This window comes from Octopus sinensis, linkage group LG10, assembly GCF_006345805.1.
Source record: "Octopus sinensis linkage group LG10, ASM634580v1, whole genome shotgun sequence".
Classification (NCBI taxonomy): domain Eukaryota; kingdom Metazoa; phylum Mollusca; class Cephalopoda; order Octopoda; family Octopodidae; genus Octopus; species Octopus sinensis.
In genome coordinates, this window is record NC_043006.1 from 89,529,685 (window position 1) to 89,551,599 (window position 21,915).

General features: G+C 36.6%; 1 protein-coding gene across 2 annotated transcripts in view; it reads right to left on the bottom strand.

Annotated features, from left to right (window-relative positions):
- LOC115216561 (THUMP domain-containing protein 3-like) overlaps positions 1-21,915 on the bottom strand; it is a 419,115-nt gene that overhangs the window by 363,713 nt on the left and 33,487 nt on the right. The window contains exon 1 of one of the 2 annotated variants that reach the window (XM_036506919.1): positions 566-680. The exons of the other annotated variant lie outside the window; for it this stretch is intronic. The gene's annotated coding sequence lies outside the window, so the exon portion shown is untranslated. Of the gene's footprint in view, positions 1-565; positions 681-21,915 lie in introns of those variants that run through there. 2 annotated transcript variants of the gene reach the window in all.

Sequence of the window (21,915 nt, forward strand, 5' to 3'; positions counted from 1 at the left end):
GAAAAATTATGCATTAAAATGGAATAAAAAATTATGTTAAATTATTTTTAAAATCGTAGACTCATCGTAGACGCGCGCTAATAGCCAGACGGGCTCGATATTAATCACGACTATAAGATACCCGAATTTGGTTAAACTGCACCGCAAAATGTGGGAGGAGTTAGGAATCTAAATCGTAGGAGACAGACACTCACACAACTACAGTTTTATATATATAGATATGCCTTTCTGTGAAAGGAAGTGCTGAACTATAAAATGATTGAAATGGACAGCTTTTGAGTTACTAGAACTGAAACACATGATCAAAAGGAGAGACATTGAAATTAAATAATGCTTCATTAATACTATGTGTAATTACCATCATTAAAAAAATTATTGTTAGTGTAATCTGTTTTAACTTCATCATTTAACTTTTGTGCTTTATCATGAAGAATATTAAGACCTGGAACTAGACTACACATAAGAATACAGACATTCTATTCTATTTATTTGAAAAGTTTATGACAATTGTACAACATCCAAGGCATAGTTGGCAGGAAACAAATTGAAAAATCATTGACTTAACCTTTCTATCTCCATCAGTCTTCTTAAATGTGTATCAAGTCACAAAAGGCGGCAATATTGCGTAATGGTCGTCTGCCCGAAGAACAAGCATAATTGTTGGTAATGCTATTGGTTAAAATGACTGCCCAGATACGAATTCTAAACTTTCGTCAATGAAATCTTTCATGAAATACGGTTCTTAGAATTCGGATATGAGCAGTTATAAAATCCCTGATTTTGGGGAAATTACTCAGTTATATTTGGATGTTACTACATTCCATGACACTCACTCCTTGACACATTGGCTATTTTTTTACGCCATGTCTAAAAATCCAACAAGACTTATTTGAACTGTTGTGAACTCTAGTCGTTAGTATGAGGGATTAGCTTAGTGTGGATTTTAAATCGTAATTCTCTACGACAAAATGACTTTACTTTCCAATTGTACTATAAATGCTAAAAAAACTAATGTAGTAATTATTTTCTCTTTCTTCACCTTGTTAGTGAAATTTATTTCTGCAATTATGACTGTATTTTTTTTATGGCGGTTAAAAGAACACGAATTTATTTATCTTCGCCATACACGCACGCAAAAAATGTCCGTTAGCATTTCAGAGTATATATTTCTGGCCATGGCGTTTATGTAGCTTATAATAAGTAAGTTATAAGTGACGTGTTTATCAATATAGATTCCTTCTTCGAAAATAAAATATATTTATTATCTATTTCCAAATAGGAAACATATAAAAGTAGCGTTACACAAACACACCGGCTGTAAAAAAGCCAAAAAAACTTCATTGTCAGATCATGATGTAAATAATAATTTAACCGGCATAACTACAGATTCATGCCCCACCACTCCGACTTTGGATGTTCATAATTTTCAGAAAATTGGATATGTTTTAATGAAATTTTCTACGAGTATGTGTTATATCATGTAGATTCCGAATATACAGAACTTATGGGGGGAAAGTGTTTTAGGAGGGGCTGGGGCGGGGAAATTCGGAAATTTCACCGGAGTCCAATTCAATTCGTCTTAACTTTCAAGAAAATAGATATTTTGTAATGAAATTTTCTATAAATATACCACGGACTATGTAGCTTCCGAGAACATAGGAATTTTGGGGGAAACCAATTGGGGGTTACTTTTGGGAACCGTTCCCCACTCGGGTGTGTTTCGGAACAAGTCGTCAATGTTTTGTTTTTTCTCCGTTTTGTGCGTTTGTGCATCCGTAGATTTCGACTGAAGCCGAAGGCAATGAAGCTGTCACAAGGAAACTCGTTATGCTAAAAACGACCCCGAAACGATGAAACATTCTGGTTTATTTACCTTTTGTGCAAATTTGTTGCGGCAAGTGGCAAAACGTGTATTTTTGCTTGTGTGCGTATATGTATATGTCCGTTTGTATGTGTGTGTACGCTTATATATTAATTACTATGTGCTTGTGCAAATGTTTGTGTGGTGCGTCTGCTATATTTCTTTATCAATATCGATAACGCAGCAATGCTGGGATTTCATTGGTTAAAATTCGAAGATGTTGGGATTTCATTGGTTAAAATTCATAAAAATTAAACTACGTTTAAGTTATGAATAACAATTTTGTTTTCAATTTCATTTACAATAATGTTTTCTTTTGACACATTCTACCAGTATACGAAGTTTCAAATTTTTTAGTTAACTAGGAAAATCTGGCCTTCAAAAAGAAAAGATCCGATCCTATATATATAATTAAAAAAGTTCAAACGGAGAATTATTCCATTCAGTGTCTTTCTGTTAGAAACGTTTGGACCTTTAGCTGGTATTTTTAGCATAACGAGTTTCCTGGTGACAGCTTCATTGCCTGCGGTGTCAGTCGAAATCTACGGATGCACAAACGCACAGAACAGAAAAAATGAATTTCATTTTCTCCGTTTTATGCGTTCCTCGAGTGGGGAACGGTCCTCAAAAGTAACCCCCAATTGTTTTCCCCCAAAATTCTTATGTTCTCGGAAGCTACATAGTCCGAGGTATATTTATAGAAAATGTCATTAAAAATATCTATTTTCTGGAAAGTTAAGACGAATTGAAGTGGACACCGGTGAAATTTCCCCGCCCCAGCCCCTCCTAAAACACTTTCCCCCATAAGTTTTGTATATTCGGAATCTACATGATATAACACATAGTAGTAGAAAATTTCATTAAAACATATCCAATTTTCTGAAAGTTATGAACATCCAAAAATCGGGGGGGGGGGGGCAGGAATCTGTAGTTATGCTATAAAACCTACATCTGAATGAAAGCCATTGAATGAATGATATAAGCAAGGATGATGAATAAAGAAATGAAATGAAGTGAAAAGACTGAATATAATTGTTACATGAGTTTTTGAAACCAGCATGGTTTGGATTGGCTCTTCAAAGTTAAAAGGTGAAGACATGGCCATGTGATTAAAAATTTTTCTTTGCAACCACGAGGTTTTAGGCTTGACCTCACTGTATGGCTTTTTGGTGGGGATATCTTCTTCTACAACTCTGAGTTGACCAATGCCCTATGAAGAGAATTTGATAAATAATAACTGCATGGAAACTCATTGAGTAAATTGAATATACAATCCCTCCATTCAGGGATATATATATATTGTTACGTACCACCTGCCGTCGCCCAAACTCTTCGGAAACCCGGGACCCTACCAAGTCGAGTGACGACGATTGACCGGCCCAATCGAACGGAGAATTCGCCACACAGAAAGAGAGGACTTGGTGCGGGGGGAGGGGGGGCAACGGATACGAACCGGCGACTGGAGAGAACAACAACAGCAGGAAGAGATACAGAGACACGGCGGAAGGCAATTGGCTTACATTTAAAAACAGTTTATGACAATCATTACAACATCAAATACATCAAAGAAAATACATGCAGCAGAATCAACAAAATCAAAGCATGCAGATACAGTTCAGAGACAAATCAGAACAGTTCAATCAAATAATGTTCATGATACATTAAAGTCTTTCTCTTTCTCTTTTTTCAACACAGTTCACAATTTACGCCATAATCTCATTTCTTTTCTTCCTCTTTTCCTTAATTCACAGTTCTTTCCCCTTTTTTTTTTAACACATCAATTCTTTCTTTTACATTTCACATCAAAATACAACAACCAAAAGACACAAACAAAACTTTACCGAATGTTTCTTTCCAGTCTGCAACAATTTCAGAAACTCCTACCATAATAGCCACTGCCCTCTATCCGCCGTAATCCCTCTCTCTCGCTCTCAGTCCTCTCACTGTCTGTCTGTCTTTCTCAACGATGTAGTTGCCTTCGCCATTGCCACCTTCTTGGCTGACCATCCGTATCACTCCTGTCACTGGCCAAAACTGCCCCATTGCCAGCTGCTGACTCGCGCTGTTCCCGACTGACGACTGACTCCAACTGACCGCAAGCTCACAGCGCGTCGCATTTTAAAGGGGTGGTTTCTCAAACTTTCCTTAACTGGAACAGGGCCAAAGGTCTCTTCCGAATACATAAACCTCCCCAAAAACCGACAGGACAAAAGGTCTACCCGTCTCCCTGACACCAAATCACAAAAGTGGGTCGTAGCACTCAGTTTCCGAACTGACCTCCATATCAATATATATATATATATATATATATATATATATAAACACACACACACACACACACGTGTGTGTGTGCATGTATGTGTCTGTTTACCTCTGCATGTTTACAGAGGAAAATGGAGCCATTTGAGCAATTGTGCCAATTGTGACATTCATTATTTCTAGCATAAACAAAATGTCTGGTAACTTGGCAAGTCAATCATATAAAAATATGGAATACAGTTCCTCACTGGAATCAGTAGAGTGTCTAGTGGTAGAATACTGCCTCAAGAAGTTTTGCCTAACCCATGCTAGCATGGAAAAAGTGGACACAGACATGCCAATCACAATGGTGATATACTTGAATTATTGTGGCAAGTGGTTTTCAGCTGCATTCTCTTCCTAATGAAACCTAATCAATGCTAAAATCATTAACTATTTTTAACGAGTTATAATGGTTTCAAATTTTGAAACAAGGCTAGCAGTTTTGAGGGGAAGGGGTAAGTCAGTTACATCACTTCCAGTCCTTGCCTGATACTTTATTTAATCAACCCCAAAAGAATGAAAGAGGAAGTTGACTTTGGAAGGAATTGGATTCACAACATAAAGAGCTGGAAGAAATGCTGCTAAGCATTTTGGCCAATGTTCTAATGATTCTGTCAGCTTCCTATAAGAATAATGCTATGTAAATTAATGTTTCTCATCAAAAAAAGTAAAAAAAAAAAAGATTTCCATGTGGTTCAATTAATGATAGTAGAATCAGTAAAAAAAATGGTAAAGATTGGATATGGCAGTTCACTGCTGGACGTATCACTCTTTGGGCCTGAAGGTTTGGGGTTATGACACTAGCTTGATGTCAACTGGGCATTCTCTTTTAATTCTGTTTCTTTCCAGTTGAGGAGACAGGCACAAAACATGCAGTTAAGTTCCTTGCCTACAGACAATACAACACTCATAAACAGAGAATTGAACTCACAACATTATGTCTGAGAGTCCAGTTGCCTTACTACTCAATCATGCATCTTCTCTAAATCAGTAATTAAAAGCAAAATAACTGAATGAGTAAACTTCTAGACTATAAACTCTTGCTCCAAGAATTTACATCCATTGCAAATGTTATGTTGTGACACATGATCGAATGTTCTGGGAAGGACATTCAATCATGCGTTACTTTAGTTTAGCCAGCTGCGAGGGGAATAACTATCAGGCTTTTATTGCAGAAAGCTACCTTCAATTACATGCTGGTCCCTATGGAATTTTGTAATCAATGAAATAAATAGATTGATACTTAAGTCAGTAAGCAGCTGGTCCTTTAACCAGTCTGAAAAATCAATGAGTGGTGAAGGATGAAATGTATGTAAGAAACTACGACAGCTGATTAGAAGGTTAATGCTGCGTATGTGTGAGGAATATAATGACAATTTGGCATGGTCATGAATAATGGAAATGTGTACAGAACAAGATTATATTAAGTTAGCAATAATGTTTAATATCCCCACTGACCAAAAATGTCGAGCGGCTCTAAATAGAATAAATATGGTACCATAGATTTGGTCTTAATGGATTGTCAGGACACACCTCAACATTGTTGTGGTTGTATGGTGTATGTTAGGGCAAAGCAGTTTACTGGGGGTCCTTATGGGGGGGGGGGCAATGCTGTTTGTGAACTGAATAAGTTAGTATGCTGTGAAGAGAAGAGGATTCTGATATTTCAGGAATTATCTTTTGTCTGAGATGAATAAAATATTCTTGGCTCAGTGCTGCAAAACATCTAATCAGAGGTCTTCATTGGTTTTTGAATATGACTGTTCCAAATGTTTTCATGAACGGAATGTTCTTATTAAACTAGAATGTTTGTGATTGGATATTTGATGGATATGTGTACCATTAATGGAATTCTCCTGGAAAATCAGTCTGACACATTGTGACAACACTTACTGGCATTGCTGAAGTTGATTCAGTTGATGGTTGCAGAGAAAAACCCTGCACCACCCACCCAAAACACACACACATTGTGGGCAGTACAGGAATTCCAAAGAGATAATGTTCTGGGGAAGAAGGGATCGGTGAAGTAAATAATACAATAATTAATGGAGTTAGAGGTGAAGGTGGGGATGGAGAAAATATTTTTGACAAAAGGAAGAGATAAAAAGGTGGTATACAGCATCCAGCTTGAAGAAACATGAACTTCTGAAATGACAAGTACATTCTATCCAGCAGACTTTCAAACCGTTTCCATTTACCCAATTCACTTGTAAAGTTTGGGTGGACTCCAGGCTATAGTAAAAGACATTCGTGCAAGTTGCTTTGCATTGAAACTGAATTTGGAGTCTTATGATTACCTATAGAATTTCTTTACCATTTGTCTACACCTGTAGAATTTCTTTACCATTTATCTACACCTGTAAACTAACAAAACACTTAACAGTGATGTAGTTTGAATCTCTACTGCTCTACATTGTTTAATTGCTGTTCAGGTGAACTGGACCACTGACATATAAGTGTTCTTGCTTGCAGTGATGTATTGCAGTGTTTGGAGAAGACAGATAAACAATAAATCCTTCATTGCAAGACAGTGAAGGTTATGCCTGGTAAGGTTTCCCATCCTAAAGGCAACTCATAAGGATTCAATCCCCTCTTTTTCAACTCGCCAAACATTAATAATTTTTCCATGGTAGCATAGGTTAGACAAATATAATACTGAGCCATTGTTTTATAGATGGATGCCCTTCCTTTCACTAACCCTTGCTTGTTTTTCAACTAAGTGATTTTATGTTCCTCACATCTCCTAAAGTGCTCAGCCAGCAAATGATTAGTTAACAAAGAAAATGTCAATAATGTCACCATTTGTAACCACTGATTTTCAAAGTAGAGGAATTGCAAATAAACACACACAAGTTCATATACACACACACTTACTTACATACATACATACATACACGCGCATTCATATATATACACACATACACACATATATATATACATATATATTTATATATATATATATATATATATATAGTTAATCCAAACAAGAAAACACAAAAAAAAAAAAACACAGCAACGCGAAGACATGGAACAAATAAAGTATTATTGGACACTCAGGAAAGAAGGGAAGAAGGAAGGTTTAACGTTTCGAGCGGAGCTCTTCGTTGGAAGCAGAGGAGAAGGAAAGATCCCGAGAAGGGAAGACAGAGGGAAAAAAATCGCCAGCGGTACTCACGAGGTCACATATTGAATATATATATATTATATATATGTGTGTAAATTATGTATATACACAATGAAATTCTTTCTGTTACCATCTACCATATCCACTGACAAGATTTTGGTTGGACCAGATCTAAGCTAAAGGACATTTGCCCAAGGTGCTGTGCTGTGAGACTGAACCTAAAACCATGCCCTTGGGAAACATACTTTTTAACCACACTGCTTATACCTCATCATCGTTTAACGTCCGTTTTCCATGCTGGCATGGGTTGGACGGTTTGAATGAGGTCTGGAGAGCCAGCGGCTGCACCAAGCTCCTCATCAATTATAATGTAAACAAGATAGAGTTTGGTGCAATTTATCTCCACAAGGGTATCAGGCAGACAACCCAAAAGTAATTATTGAAATATTAATTCTTAAGTTTGTATCTTGATTATCTTTTTTCTTTTTTAACAGTTCAATCTGTTGGAGGGGTTTCTACCCCTGGCCCTCACAAGTTCACCAAGACTAGCAAGACACAACTGATATTTGTCTAGATCAACTGGTAGTTGATAGTTGTGGGGAAAGTGAGGGAATAGTACAGTTGTGGGGAGGAGGCCAATGGTAGGAATGTATTGGCAATGGGCAGCACGTCAACCAATTGGATGTCTTTCTAATTTTTAAAAATAGTCTTGGCTGTCTGCAGCAGAACCATCCCAGATAGATGAGCTGTATTCCTTTGGATAGCATCACTTTTCCAATGTGTTAACTGAACACTCTAACACTTTCACAATATTATATTAGTTCTTGCATGATTAGGCTCAGAAAGCATGAAGATTTCACCATCACTTAGAGAAATCTGCAATATTTTAGGCTTTTTGTCAAATGATATTGGCAAGTGGGTCATCTTGGAAGATGCCGTGCTAGTCTTTTGTTTTATGTTCATATCTACCTTTTTCTCAAATCCTAAGTTTTAGCATTGAAATTCTGGAGTGCTGATAATTCAATAAAGCACTTTGAATGTAGACAGCCAGATACAGTCTGCACTCTGTCATGATGTCATGCAAACTTTGTGATATGGTACAACTTATCTATAGAACTATTTTATATTTTGTAAGTACAGAAAAATGATGAAGATATTGTAAAAGAAGACTGGCAGGAGAGAAAGTCTGCCTTCCTCACTGAAAATGCAGAGACATAAAATAAAACATGAGAATTTCATGTCATGAAATGAAAGGTTACTATTTTTTTCAGGAATATTTGCATTTTTTAAAACTCATTTTTTATTTCTGTTTTTTAACAATTAAGCATTTAACGTAAAGAATCAACAGATTCTATACTTTTTTACTTATTTATTTTCATCTATGATATCTTGAGGCAATAAATAGCCTGTTCCTACATAACTTGATGGGAAAAGAAGAAAAGAAAGAAGGAGAAACAAATAAACACAAATAGAGAAAAAGTAAAGAAAAGGAAAAGAAAAAAAATCCTGGACAGTGTTGAAACATAAGTAATTGCTGTACTCTTCAATTATATATCTTGAGATTACACACGAGAAAAGTGTCTGGCAACTAAATGCAAGCAAGAGTCTGAATGGTTCTGTCTTGCATAATATGTAACTTATTTGAACAAGTCTGACACAATTTATTCTGGATGAATGAATTAAACTTCATGACAGTCTGTGTTAACAGGTATCTTGTAATTTTGGAAACTGATCTCTTGTAGTTCTCAATGAACATTGGATTTTATGATGCTCATCCAATGCACTGTTGATCTCCAACAAAGCTGCTAACAAGGGTGAATACAAATGCCATGTACGATCCAGCTTAGGCCTCGTACAAAGCAGAAATTTATCCTAATTTCTACAAGATCCTCCTCTTCCTCCTCCTACTCCTCCTTTAATGTCTGTTTTCAATGCTGACATGGGTTGTAAGAAAAACGTTGCAGCAATTGGTGCATTTGTCCATTTGACATTAGGGAGTCCATCATTGTTACCTCAGTCCAAATGTTTAATTAACAGAATGATCTTCTCATTGAAGTTGATTGGAAGTGGCTGAGTATTCCATAGACATGTGTCCCTTATGATATTTCTTGGGGAAAATCATTGTGACACAGACTAACATGGCTGACCAACCCTTTCAACTCACAAGTACAATCTACTTGATCTGCTTCCTTACTGTTTCCATTGACCCAATTTCATTCACAAGACTTGGCTCAATCCAAGGCTTATAGTGAAAGAAATCAACCCAAGATGCCATATGGTGGGATTGAATCCAAACCCTTGTGATTGCCAAGTGGTACCAGTAGTGAAGTATGAATTTCTGCTGTTCTACATTCTTTACTGACAGTCAGGATGAACTGAACCATTGAGACATAAATGTCTTAGCTTGAAACACAAGTTCTCAGAGTTCTGAAGAACTTATTTCCCACCAGGTGGAAGCTGCTGATCAGAGGCAGAATTTAAACCCAGAAAGCAAAGAGTCACAATAAACATTGCAAAACACCTCTTCTGCCACCAGAACAAATCTACCAGTCTACTTCTGTAGAATGGCACTTTATTGTCACAAAATGAGGACGTATAAAGTTGGCCTAAACGGGATTTGAACTAAGGCCAGAGAAACTGGGGGCAAATACTAAAAGGCACTATGTCTGACTCTTCCTATTTATAAGCATAATGCATGACTCTCGGTTTTCTTGTCTTCTCTTTTAACAAGAAGATTATCATGATCATGATAAAGTTTCAATAAATTCGTAGGAATAAATTTGCTTCCATGAATTCCATCTGGTTCATGCAAACATGCTAAAGTGGAAGTTAAACTGAAGAATTATTCAAACCAAGTTTTCTTTTCTTTATAACAGTATCTGCAAATGTGAACCATCCCTCTGCCTTTGAGAAACATCTTGAGAATTCAGGAGGTGTAGAATTTTGTTGTGTGAGGGATGAGATCTGACTTGAGATGATCTTGTGTTACAAGGAGGGGAGATTGCATAAACTGACCAGCCTCACTATCTCATCCCTGACTTCCTGCATCAATAGCAAGGCTGACTGAGATGAGTGGAAGTCTACTAGGAATGCAGTGAATGTGTTGGCTTCACATTTCTACAGCAGAACCTGGGGAAAAACATTAGCCACTTGTATTGAGCAAGTCATGTGACTATGTAGAGGCCTCTCATTGGTTCTACATTCCTGTAGTAGAATCTTAAGCAAAAGGGTTAATTTACATGTAATTTCAAATAAATGTGGATTAAATTTTATGGCACTAAGGTAGAACCTCTCTCTCTCTTGGGTCACCTAGGTAACAGAAGCTATCTACTACCTCTAGCTTATACCCCTGGCAGCTGATGGAGTCTATCTTCTGTATAGTTTTGATGTTTATCATACCTGTGCACCGTCCACACAATAAAAGCTATTTTCCCAAGTAACCGTCCTCTGATATTGCTGCACCTCTTATGCGTCCATAACTTGCACTGGATACATCTTATGGAGTTTCTACCACCAATGCCTTTCCTACAGATTGAGCAGGGTCATCTACCTGAAGGGATTTGTGATTTGTCTGCTCTCTCCTACTTACTAACACTTTGAGAGGGAGAGAGAGAGAGATATTAATTGTGAGCTTGTAGAACGTTAACTCCATTATGAAAAGCAGAAACTGTTGTAGTCGAGTGAGAGAAGAGACAGTAGTGTTGGTACTTTTTTAAAGTTAGTGGTTTAATTTCCTTTCAGAGAAGAACCAATGGTAATTGTTTTTGTTGCCAGACGATGATATTCCATCTGCTGATTAGTTTAGCAGGTTATAACGATTATCACCAGAACTATGGCATGGCTGCAGATGGTTTCATTTCTATTATTCAATTGCTAGTAGTGCATAATGTGGATTTTTTTTTTTAAAAAAGAAGAGAAAAGGAGGAGAAAACAAAACATTCCAAGAGTTCTTCATTCTTCAGATGTTTCTGTAATCAAATGTCTACTTTTCAGTAAAATTTTCCAGTAATGCCTGCAGTTTTTCCAACAGACATGTTTTATGGCATCTGTCAATGATTGCTGACATTACACAGCAATATTTTCAACCTGAATCTGTTAGTAAAGTGTCAGTGATTGATATGGACAATAGGCCAATGTAATACAATTCACATGTTTGTAACTGGCTCCTAATAACTACTCTTTGCTTCTTTTTCTTGTCTATTGGAAAAGGCTGTGGCTACATTTGAAATTCAATAAAATATTACTTAGTAAATCATGGAAGAATTTTTTTCTATCACAGATAGTTAGACAGCAACGATAAAGAAATATTCTGTCTAAAACACAAACCGCCAAGGGTATTGCCTTCATCTTTAAAAAACAATCTTTTTAGCATTTTTATAGGTGATGATGTTTTTCTGGCTATGAGGGTAGAATTACTACAAATTTTAAACACCTGTATAAGTTCCTTTTAACTAGATCTTTTTACTGAAGTTTTAATAACAGGATGGATGGAAAGGCACAAGCAGAATTATTTAACATAAACAGATGAAGGTAAATGAATAAGAAAATTTGCTGAAATTAAAAAATACAACTATATTAATGTGTCCTCTGAACAGAAAAAAAATTGACCCATTTTATAATCCATCTCCATGTCAAGTAAATGTCTTGTAAGAAGCTGGTCATTGATAGAAGTTATTAAAATATTAAAGACAATACTCAGCAGTATTTGCTGCAGTTCTCTGTGCTCTAAGTTCAAATTAAACCAAGATTAAATTTACTTTTTATTTATTCAGGGCTTCATAAATATCAGTACAGGGTTGTGGATTGGCAGAGCTCTTAGAACATTGGATAAGATGCCTTGAAATATTTGTTGTAGCTCTTTGCATTGCAAGATCAAATTCTCCTTCTTGTCATCAGCCTTTTTTGTGACAGAAAAGCAGTTGGGGGCTTCAGATCACAGTTAATCTTAATGAGCCTCTAATGTCAGGTGAAGTGATTCATGGATTGGAGCAATATCTTGGTTGCTTCAAATATAAACAAAATGGACCCAGCATAGAAAGAGAGGCAAATGTCAGGAAGGAAAAATAAGGGACTTTGAAGACTGGTGATTAACTCTGGTTTCATGACATTAAGCAAATTAGATATAGATTGGTACACCTGTTAATTACAGGTAATATTCCAAAGAGCTTTGCTGCCTTTAATGGTCATCTTAGTGGACTGCAAAAAGGAAGAATAAAAGGCTTTGTCCAAACCAACAAAATGCTGACAGCAAAATTTGAAGTCCAAGACATAAGAGCAAGTAGTTCAATATCTAATTTGCTTGACCATCCTTCCCCTATATTTTATATTAGAAGCAGTGAGAAGATATGTTTGCAAATTTAAAGATGTGCCTATAATTGAATGAAATATAGGTGTGGCTATGTGGTAATCACATGGTTTCAGGTTCAGTCCTTCTACATGGCACCAAAGGGCAAGCATGTCTTACCAGTCCTGGTGCCATGTAAAAAAGCGCCAGTGCTCTCTGTAAAGTAGTTGGCATTAGGAAGGGCAACCAGCCATAATAACCATGCCAAAACAGACAATGGAACCTGCTGGCGCTCCTGGCCTTATCAGCTCTATCAAAGAGTCCAACCCACATCAGCATGGAAAATGGAGGTTGAATGATGATGATGATGATGGTGATACAATGGGCTTTCTGTTTCTCTCCATCTGTCTGTCTGTCTGTCTCTCTCATATACACACACACACACACACACACACATACATACATACATATTTGTAGGTGTGTATATGTGTGTAAAAGCATCTGACCTTGTGGTTAGAGTGTCACACTCATGATTCTAAGATTGTGGTTTTAGGTTCCAGACCAGAGATGTGCTATGCTCTTGTGCAAGACACTTCATTCTGCGTTGCTCCTGTTCACTCAACTGTAAATGGGTAGCACTGCAATTTACCAGTATGCCATTCGGGGACACTGTTGGCCTGCTCCCTTAGGTAGCTGCCTGTATTCCATTGAACAGCTAAAACAATGTGCTTTCTCCCAGGGAGACCATTGGTGTGTAATAACATCTGACAAGTTGGTCAGTACAGTAACCCAATGGTGTGTGCGTGTCTGTGTGTGTTATTGACTCCTTGCTTTGACATTACATGAGAGTTTTAAAGAGTGTTCCATTTTATTTCCAGCCTCCTGTGAAAATATGTCAAGTCAAGGGAAAATATTATTCAACTTTGAAACAGATGAGATTTGGCAAGAGGACAACTTCCTATAAGAAAATTCACCTAAACAAATTCTGCCTGACCTGTGTGAACAAGGAATGGTGGATGCGAAAATGAGAATGGTAGATTCTCTTTCCTCTGTTAGCAAAGCCAACTAAGTAGACATATCCATCCCTTTCCCTCTCATTCTCTCATTATCTATGTTGTATCCATTTACGGTAAGGGTTATGCATAGGACTACTATGCTTAACCCTTTCTGCTTTTCCACAATGTCAGCCCTCTGAAATTTCCCCCTGGCTCATGTTTTCATTACAAGTGTTGAGTTACAAGGAAAACATAACTGGCATCAAGTCTCACTTCCCATTGCAGCCCCTTTCCGGAACATACCCATTTCCGTACAATATCTCCATTACACCTACATTCATTTGACTGTCAACCATATGATGGGTCATGTGAGATGCTGTGCTGACCGCTGCAAAGGAGAGTATATCCACTGACAACTTTTCAGTATGTCTCAAGAATCATATCTCATCCCTCCACCCCCAATTTTTCATGACAAGTTAGGGTCTGGAATACTCCAAACTGACGCATGACATGTCACTCATTTCAATTAGTCCACTATTTACTCCACAAATGCTTTATTGTCAATGCTGCACTTACCCATATCACCTGTTTCAACACACCTGTAATATATATACAAACTACACCATTTTAATCCCAAGCAATAGCGGGTATCTCTACAAGTATATATTTATACCATCATCATCATCACTTAATGTCCATTTTCCATGCTGGCATGGGTTGGGCAGTTTGACTCACACCAGGCTCCACTGTCTGATATGGCATGGGTCTATGGCTGAATACTCTTCCTAATGAACAACCACTTTACAATATATATATTTATACACACACGGTCACACACACACATATGTATACACACACACACACACACACACGTGTGTCATATGAGTCATATGAGTGGTTACACACACACACACATGTGTGTGTATGTGTATAGCCACTCCATTTTGCTTAGAGTTACTGTACATAATGATTATTAGTTTGGTGTAAGCATTTGCAGTTTGTTGTAAGTATAAGTAGAAGAGTGGTTTTTTATTTGCAGTGAGAAATTCAAATCATACAAGTGATATAGTTTAGTGAAAATGTGCTGCCATTCAAAAGAAAACCAACAAACCATTCCAGGCTAAGATGTATCTAAGATGTTATAAGAACTCATTACTAAAGAAAAGTGAGTAGTGCTTTTAACAAGCTATAGTGGACAGTTGTTTTGGTAAATACCAGCATTTGTGTAATGTGTTAAAGTACATATATTTTCATTGTATAACAGTTTCCTAATGATAGACATGAAATACAAGTAATATTTAATTTTTAATCTTAGCAAATGAAAAATCTAACATCAAGGAGAAGGTGAAATAATATATCATGATGAAATTATGCAACTATGGCGGAAAAGAACATATTATAGAGCAGCTGTAAGGAAAGACAAGGTTAGGGATAAAATGATATATAATAAATAGTGTAGACTATTATGCGTTATTGATACTTTATGGTATCTATAATAAAGCTAAAAGGATACATCATGATAAAGCTAAGATGATTTGAAATAATGAAATAGTAAAACGATATATCAATGATGAATCTGATAGAATCTGAACGTGATTCATTGTGATCAAACTAAAATGATGCTGATGAATATAAAATGCCACATCACAATGAAAGTAAAAATCATAAAATTTTTCGAGAAGGTAAATGAAAAACTGCAACAAAAATATTATTAATGTTGGAAAAGAAACAAATTTGTTATGCAAGAAGTAATAAAAGTGTGCTTAGTGTGTAATGAAGGTACAGGACAAGTGATCAAAGGTCCAGAGTTCAACCATTTTGCTAACATAGAATAAATCACAGTTAAAGAAGAATATTGTTCTACAAGCCAAAGATGGATCATCTAGAAATAGTAGCTAAATCTTCCTCAACACCACCACCAATGGCACCCTTTTAGAAAGTGTCTTCTACTATAAACTTAGATTAACTAATACCTTATAAGTTAATTTGATAAATGGAAACTGTGTTGCATCCCTTTGTTTGGGTGTGTGCACACAAATCTATATAGTTTTTGCATCCTATATTCCACTGAAAAAGAAATTGGTGACTGCAAGGCTACAGCAGAGGCTGGTTGTCCAAGGTCCTGCAATTTGTGATTGAGTTTGAAAGCAATATGGTTTTGAATCAAGCCAAACTTCTCAACCACAAAGCCAAGCCTTCACCCATTTACTATAGACCAGGTTCCTTTTGCAATCACAAGATTCAAGAAAACTGAGGTGCCTCAGTAATATTACAAAAGACAGAGATTCATCGATGTGTACAATATAGGCAATAGTTTAAAATAAAAGGAAAATATTTTACATAAGAAAATATATGCATTTATTTTAAGAGAGATTTTGGTCACTTTTCATGATGTCCTGTTAAATGTTTATCTATAACAGGGCTGGCCAACGTGAGGCCTGTGATCCACATGTGGCCCACAGATTTTTATCTTGTGGTCTGCTTGATACTTTCTTGAAATGGGTTTATTTAAACAAACATTAAAAAAATTTTATCAAAAATTAAAGATTATAATGAAAAGTAAAACAGAAGGATATGACTGTTTTTGCAATGATAATATGTTGAATCAACGATCGTTCATTCGTTATTGTAATAATAGTACGAGAAAGCAAAATGCTTCCAATTCTGTCAGTATACAAGCAGCCCTCAAAAAACTTTCTGCGATTAAAGTGGCTGCCAATGTAATTTGAGTTGGCCAGGCCTGATCTATAATTAGGATTATGGTTTTAACTCCAAATCTTAATTACACATTAAAATATGCTTTTATACATTAACTCCCAGTTTTAAATATATAAATAATGTGTTTGTGTTTGTGAGTAATATTTCAATTATATTTTTATAAATCCAGATATATATAAATACACATACATAGATATGTATATACATATGTGCGTGTGTGTGTGTATGTGTGTGTGTTCGTGCATACATACACATACTTGTACAGGGTGTCCCAAAAGTCACTGAGAGGGTTTCAATTTCTAATAACTTCCTTAACTGCACAAATAAATGCATGGAATTTTGATACAATATAAGGGATATAATGGAAATTAATATGCCTCAGTCGAATTTTATAACACCCCTACATCACATGAAAAATGACATTGCTTAAATGGCAGCCATTTCTGGCTTCACACACTGTGGAAGGAACCTGTGGAAGAGGTAGACCTAGGAAGACATGGGATGAGATGGTGAAGCATGACCTTCAAACACTGGCTCTCACAAAGTCAATGACAGGAGAGCGAGACCTTTGGAGATATGCAGTGACTGAGAAGACCTGGCAACTAAAGTGAGATCGTAGTCATGACCGATGCCAGTGTTATATGTTCAGCCCATTTTAGAGTATCCTTGGGCAATTTTATGTGCTTGAGAAGACCTAATGAGTCAAGTAAAACCAAAATCATAGCTGTAGCCAGTGCCCCCAACTGGCTTCCATTTCGGTGGCACATAAAATGCATTATCTGTGGTCAATGCCAGTGTCCCCTGACTGGCTCCCGTGCTGGTGGAATATAAAAAGAACTATCTGAACATGATCGGTACCAGGCCCACCTGACTAGCTCCTGTGCCGGTGGCACGTAAAAAGCACCTACTACACTCTTGGAGTGGTTGGCGTTAGGAAGGGCATCTAGCTGTAGAAACATTGCCAGATCAGTCTCTCTAGATGTCAGTCAAACCGTCCAACCCATGCCAGCATGGAAAATGGATGTTAAACGATGATGGCGATGATGATACCCATGCTCTTTCCAAAACGTGCACCATAACACCATCAAGAGTTTCAGACCCCACTTCTCTGATTTCTCTATTGACACAGTTGCACCAGTGTCTCTGGTTTGTTGATGTAAACCCTCTCTTTCTGGTATCCCCACAAGAAAAAATCCAGGCTAATCAAGTTTGGGGAACGTGAAGGCCATTCAAAGTAGACCTCACACATGGTTCCAGTAAGATGGGGCAACTGCTCATACTGCAAGAGAAACAATGCAGTTGCTATGGCAGTGTCTTGGAGACAGAATAATCTCCCACTACAGCAATGTCAACTGGCCTTCATGTTCCCCAAGTTAAGACATGTCCATCGTCACTACAAGCCTGAATTTTATTACCCAACAGAACTGATATGGTCTGATATTTAATAGTTGTTGAAAACATTTGATGTGTACAAATGGGGAATTAAAACCTTTCATGTAGAGACATAACATAAGCAGCCAAATGTTCCTGATTGTGATCAATAATAATATCACCATCAGATTCTCTGAGAGCAGATGTTGTATTTTCTTCATAATTAATCATTAAAAAGAAAAGAAGACGATAGAAATTTACAAAAAGGATTTTACAATTAAAGGTAAATGGAAATAACTTTTTTATCACAAATTAGTGAATGAAGTTCCCTAGCCCAAATTTTTTCTTGTGGGAATACCTGAAAGAGAAGGCTTACATTAACAAACCAGAGACCCTGGTGCAACTGAAGGAGAACATCAATAGAGATATCAGAGAATTGGGGTCTGAAACTCTTGATGGTGTTGTGCAAGTTTTGGAAGGAGCCTGGGCGTGTGAAGCCAAAAATGGTTGCCATTTAAGTGATGTCATTTTTTATATATTATGTAGTGGTGTTGCAAAATTTGACTTGTGCATATTAATTTCCATTATGTCCTTTATATTGTACCAAAATTGCATGCATTTTTTTTTAAAGTTAAGAAAGTTTTTAAAAATTGAAACCAATCAGTGACTTTTGGGACACCCTGTATATATATTATGTATTTAATATATTTTGATGTAAAATATTACCAAGTTTTAAGCGTTTGGTTGTAAATTATATTTCTCTTATTAAAGAAAATATATTTTCATACATAGAGGCTTGAGGTCTTAAACCACTAAATTGCAATTATGTACAAAAATACGTTTTTAAAGAGAAACTTCATTCACTAATTTGCGATAAAGTGTCACCTAAAGTTATTTCCATTTACCTTTAATTGTAAAATCCTTTTTGTAAATTTCTATCGTCTTCTTTTCTTTTTAATGATTAATTATGAAGAAAATACAACATCTGCTCTCAGAGAATCTGATGGTGATCTTATTATTATTGATCACAATCAGGAACATTTGGCTGCTTATGTTGTGTCCCTACATGAAAGGTTTTAATTCCCCATTTGTACACATCAAATGTTTTCAACAACTATTAAATATCAGACCATATCAGTTCTGTTGGGTAATAAAATTCAGGCTTGTAGTGACGATGGACATGTCTAAACTTTTTATTTATATTTTAACTTGCTTGGTAACTGTGAGGAGCAGAGCCCATTTAGGGTTAGCTGCACTCATACCACCTCTACTCACGCATTCTCAACCCACTCATCACTCCCCTCCTGATAAATCTGGTTGTGCTGACTCCTCCACACCATCACTACCACCACCACCAGGACTGACACTAATCCCTATCCCTTCCAGGATGTCATAAAATGTTATCTATTAGGAATTCCCTTGCTGTTCATGTCTTTCCTCATGGGTGTTGACTTACCAAAGTTCAAGAGGAACACTAATGGCATCACTCTTACCAGTCTAAGAGCCCCCCCACCCCCACAGAGGTTATAGGCACTGCTTTCTCTCTTCTCCAGACAAGACATATCCCTCATCAATACTAACTTAAATTTACTATTTATTGAAACAGACAGAGTCTAAGATTTCAACCTTCACATTACTCAAAAAAGTGATTAAAGTTATTACAGTCATTGCTTTTGTTCACAAGCATTTCATAACATTCCTGCTTTCTGAGAATTTTTTCAGTTTCAAGCTCTTTTGTTGGGATGCCGGCAGCTACATTTCAAGGGCTTCTATCATTGCCTACTGCTGGCCTATCGGCCTTGGCAATACTGGACTGAGTGCTTCATGCTAAGAGAACTCTGATTACAGTGGTAGGTTGTATTTAGCTATTTACAGTGAGATGGATCTTGTGAATCTACCTGGTCATCTAGAGGCCCCTATCCCACTCACATGTTTCTTTGTCCCCCTCACATTGTGGGTACATATCAACATCTCATCACCATCCTCTTCTTTCCTTTTCCAGCTGGGGTAGCCACATATCATCTCTTTTGCAGCCAGATACCCATTCCTATCTTTTTATGATACTCTTGCCTCTCTCAACACCTAGCATAAGATAACACCACCACCACCCGTCCAATACTACATCCTACCCACCCACTCCCTCAAGGGGTCTTTGTCCAGCAAACTACCTGGTGACCTCACTAGTGCTGGTGACACGAAAAAGCACCCCAGTACATTCTGTAAAGTATTTAGTCATAGAAACAAACATTGGAGCTTGACACTGACCTCTGACCTATCAGGTTCTGTCAAACCATCCTAGCAATGCCAGCAGGGAATATGGACACTAAATGATGATGATGGTGGTGGTGGTGGTGGTGGTGGATAATACCCAAACACCCTCAACCATCAATTCAACATTTCTCCAGTTACTAGGCACAAATCATCTACTTTTGGGCTAATATGCAAACATCCAATTAATTTAGATTAATAAAGAAGTCAGGTAGTCTAGTGATTAGGTAACTAGGTTCTTGATCATAAAGGTACGGGTTCTATTCCTGGTCAGAGAGGCATGCTCTGTGTCCTTGGGCAAAGCATTTTATTTCCCATTACTCTTGTCTACTTAGTTGGTAAAAATCAGTATTAAAACTTGCTTCCCAATCATGTGTCTTGTGTTCAGCCTCACAGCATGGCTCGTTGGATGTGTGTCTTTGACCATAGCTCTGGGTTGACCAAAGTCATGTGAATGGATTTGGTAGGCACAAGCTGTAAGAAGCCCATTGTACATGTCAATATTATGAATGTATGTGTGTTTGTATATGTTTGTCTTTCATCACATGACAGTTGTCAATGAGCATCCTCTTTGTACAAGCAGGGTTGTTCGTTTCCAGTCTGCCCTGAAAACATGTCTAGTTCTGGGAAAAAAATATTATCTTGCTTGGAAACAGGCAGCAGGAAGGATACCCAGTCACAGAAAAATGTGCCTTCATAAATTCCATCCAACCCATGCAAACATGGCAAAGTGGAAGTTAGATGATGATGTTGATTAACAGAGTGCTTGGTCAGTGTCAAGTTAATTAATAAGTCAGAAGTATAATAAAAAGCTTTCGGGTATGAAGAAGGATTCATACAGCAACAGACTGACATATCGTGACTTTATTTTTTTACCAAGCCCTAATATTTAAAGGAATGATTGGAAAAATATCTTTGCAAAGTGATTACATAAAACACTGATTATTCTATCCCTCCACTCAAAAATAATACAGAGACAGACAGACAGACAATTTCCCAGTTAAATGCAATGTAAATCATTGTTTTTTTTTGTATGTTTATTTAAAAGAAATTATAAAAATTTCATAAAATAGAATCCTTATTATGTCTCAAATAATTATTTCTTTTATAATGGAAACACAATCTTTTGGTATCACAGACATTTTAAACTATGGTAAATATGACAATAAACAGGTGGCAGAAATTAAGAAAACATTTCACTATTCTAGAATTTTCTAATAATCTAAGAACCATATATTCTACTCTTTTCTTAAATATTTATTTTCCTTGAGGGATAAAAGAGAAAAAGAGAGAAATAAGTTAGAGATTAACATAATGGCTACAGGTTAGCTTGTGTTTGTCAAGAAGTTTAGTAATCTAAATTCCAAGTAAATATTTCATTTGAGATTAAAAAAATGTAAATAAATAATGTCAGATAAATATTTTCCTGAAGTAATCTGTTGTAATATTTTCCCATTGAATAAGAGTTAAGTATATGGCAAGTAAAGAGTGCAATAAGTTTTCAACTCTCAGTGGAAAAACAAGAACATGGCCCCATTAAAATGTAGGGCATTTATTTCCAAAGTAAAATAAACAAAATTTATTTTGGTCAAAAATTATCTTGTTCCTATATTCAAAGTTCATATCCTACCTCTGAACATTTTGCCTTCCATATCTACAGAGTTTGATCAAATAATAAGTACTGTATTCATGTCAGTTCCATCACCAATACTCTTTCTCCAAAATGAGGGCTTGTGGTTTTGTGGTTAGGATTTTGGTTCATCACCATAAAGTTAATGGTTTCATTTCTGGAACAAGGAGTACGTTGAAACAAGGCACTTCATTTCACATTGCTCCTGTCAACTCAGTTGCATTGAGTATCAGATGGTACTAGTGCAGACCTTTTACTCTCTTCAGCTGTCAATTCTTGGATGTTCTGTTGGATCAAGGGTGATATGGGAGGTCGGGTAAGAGGGTGTCTCTATGTCTGCTGGTGACTAAGTACCAAAAATAT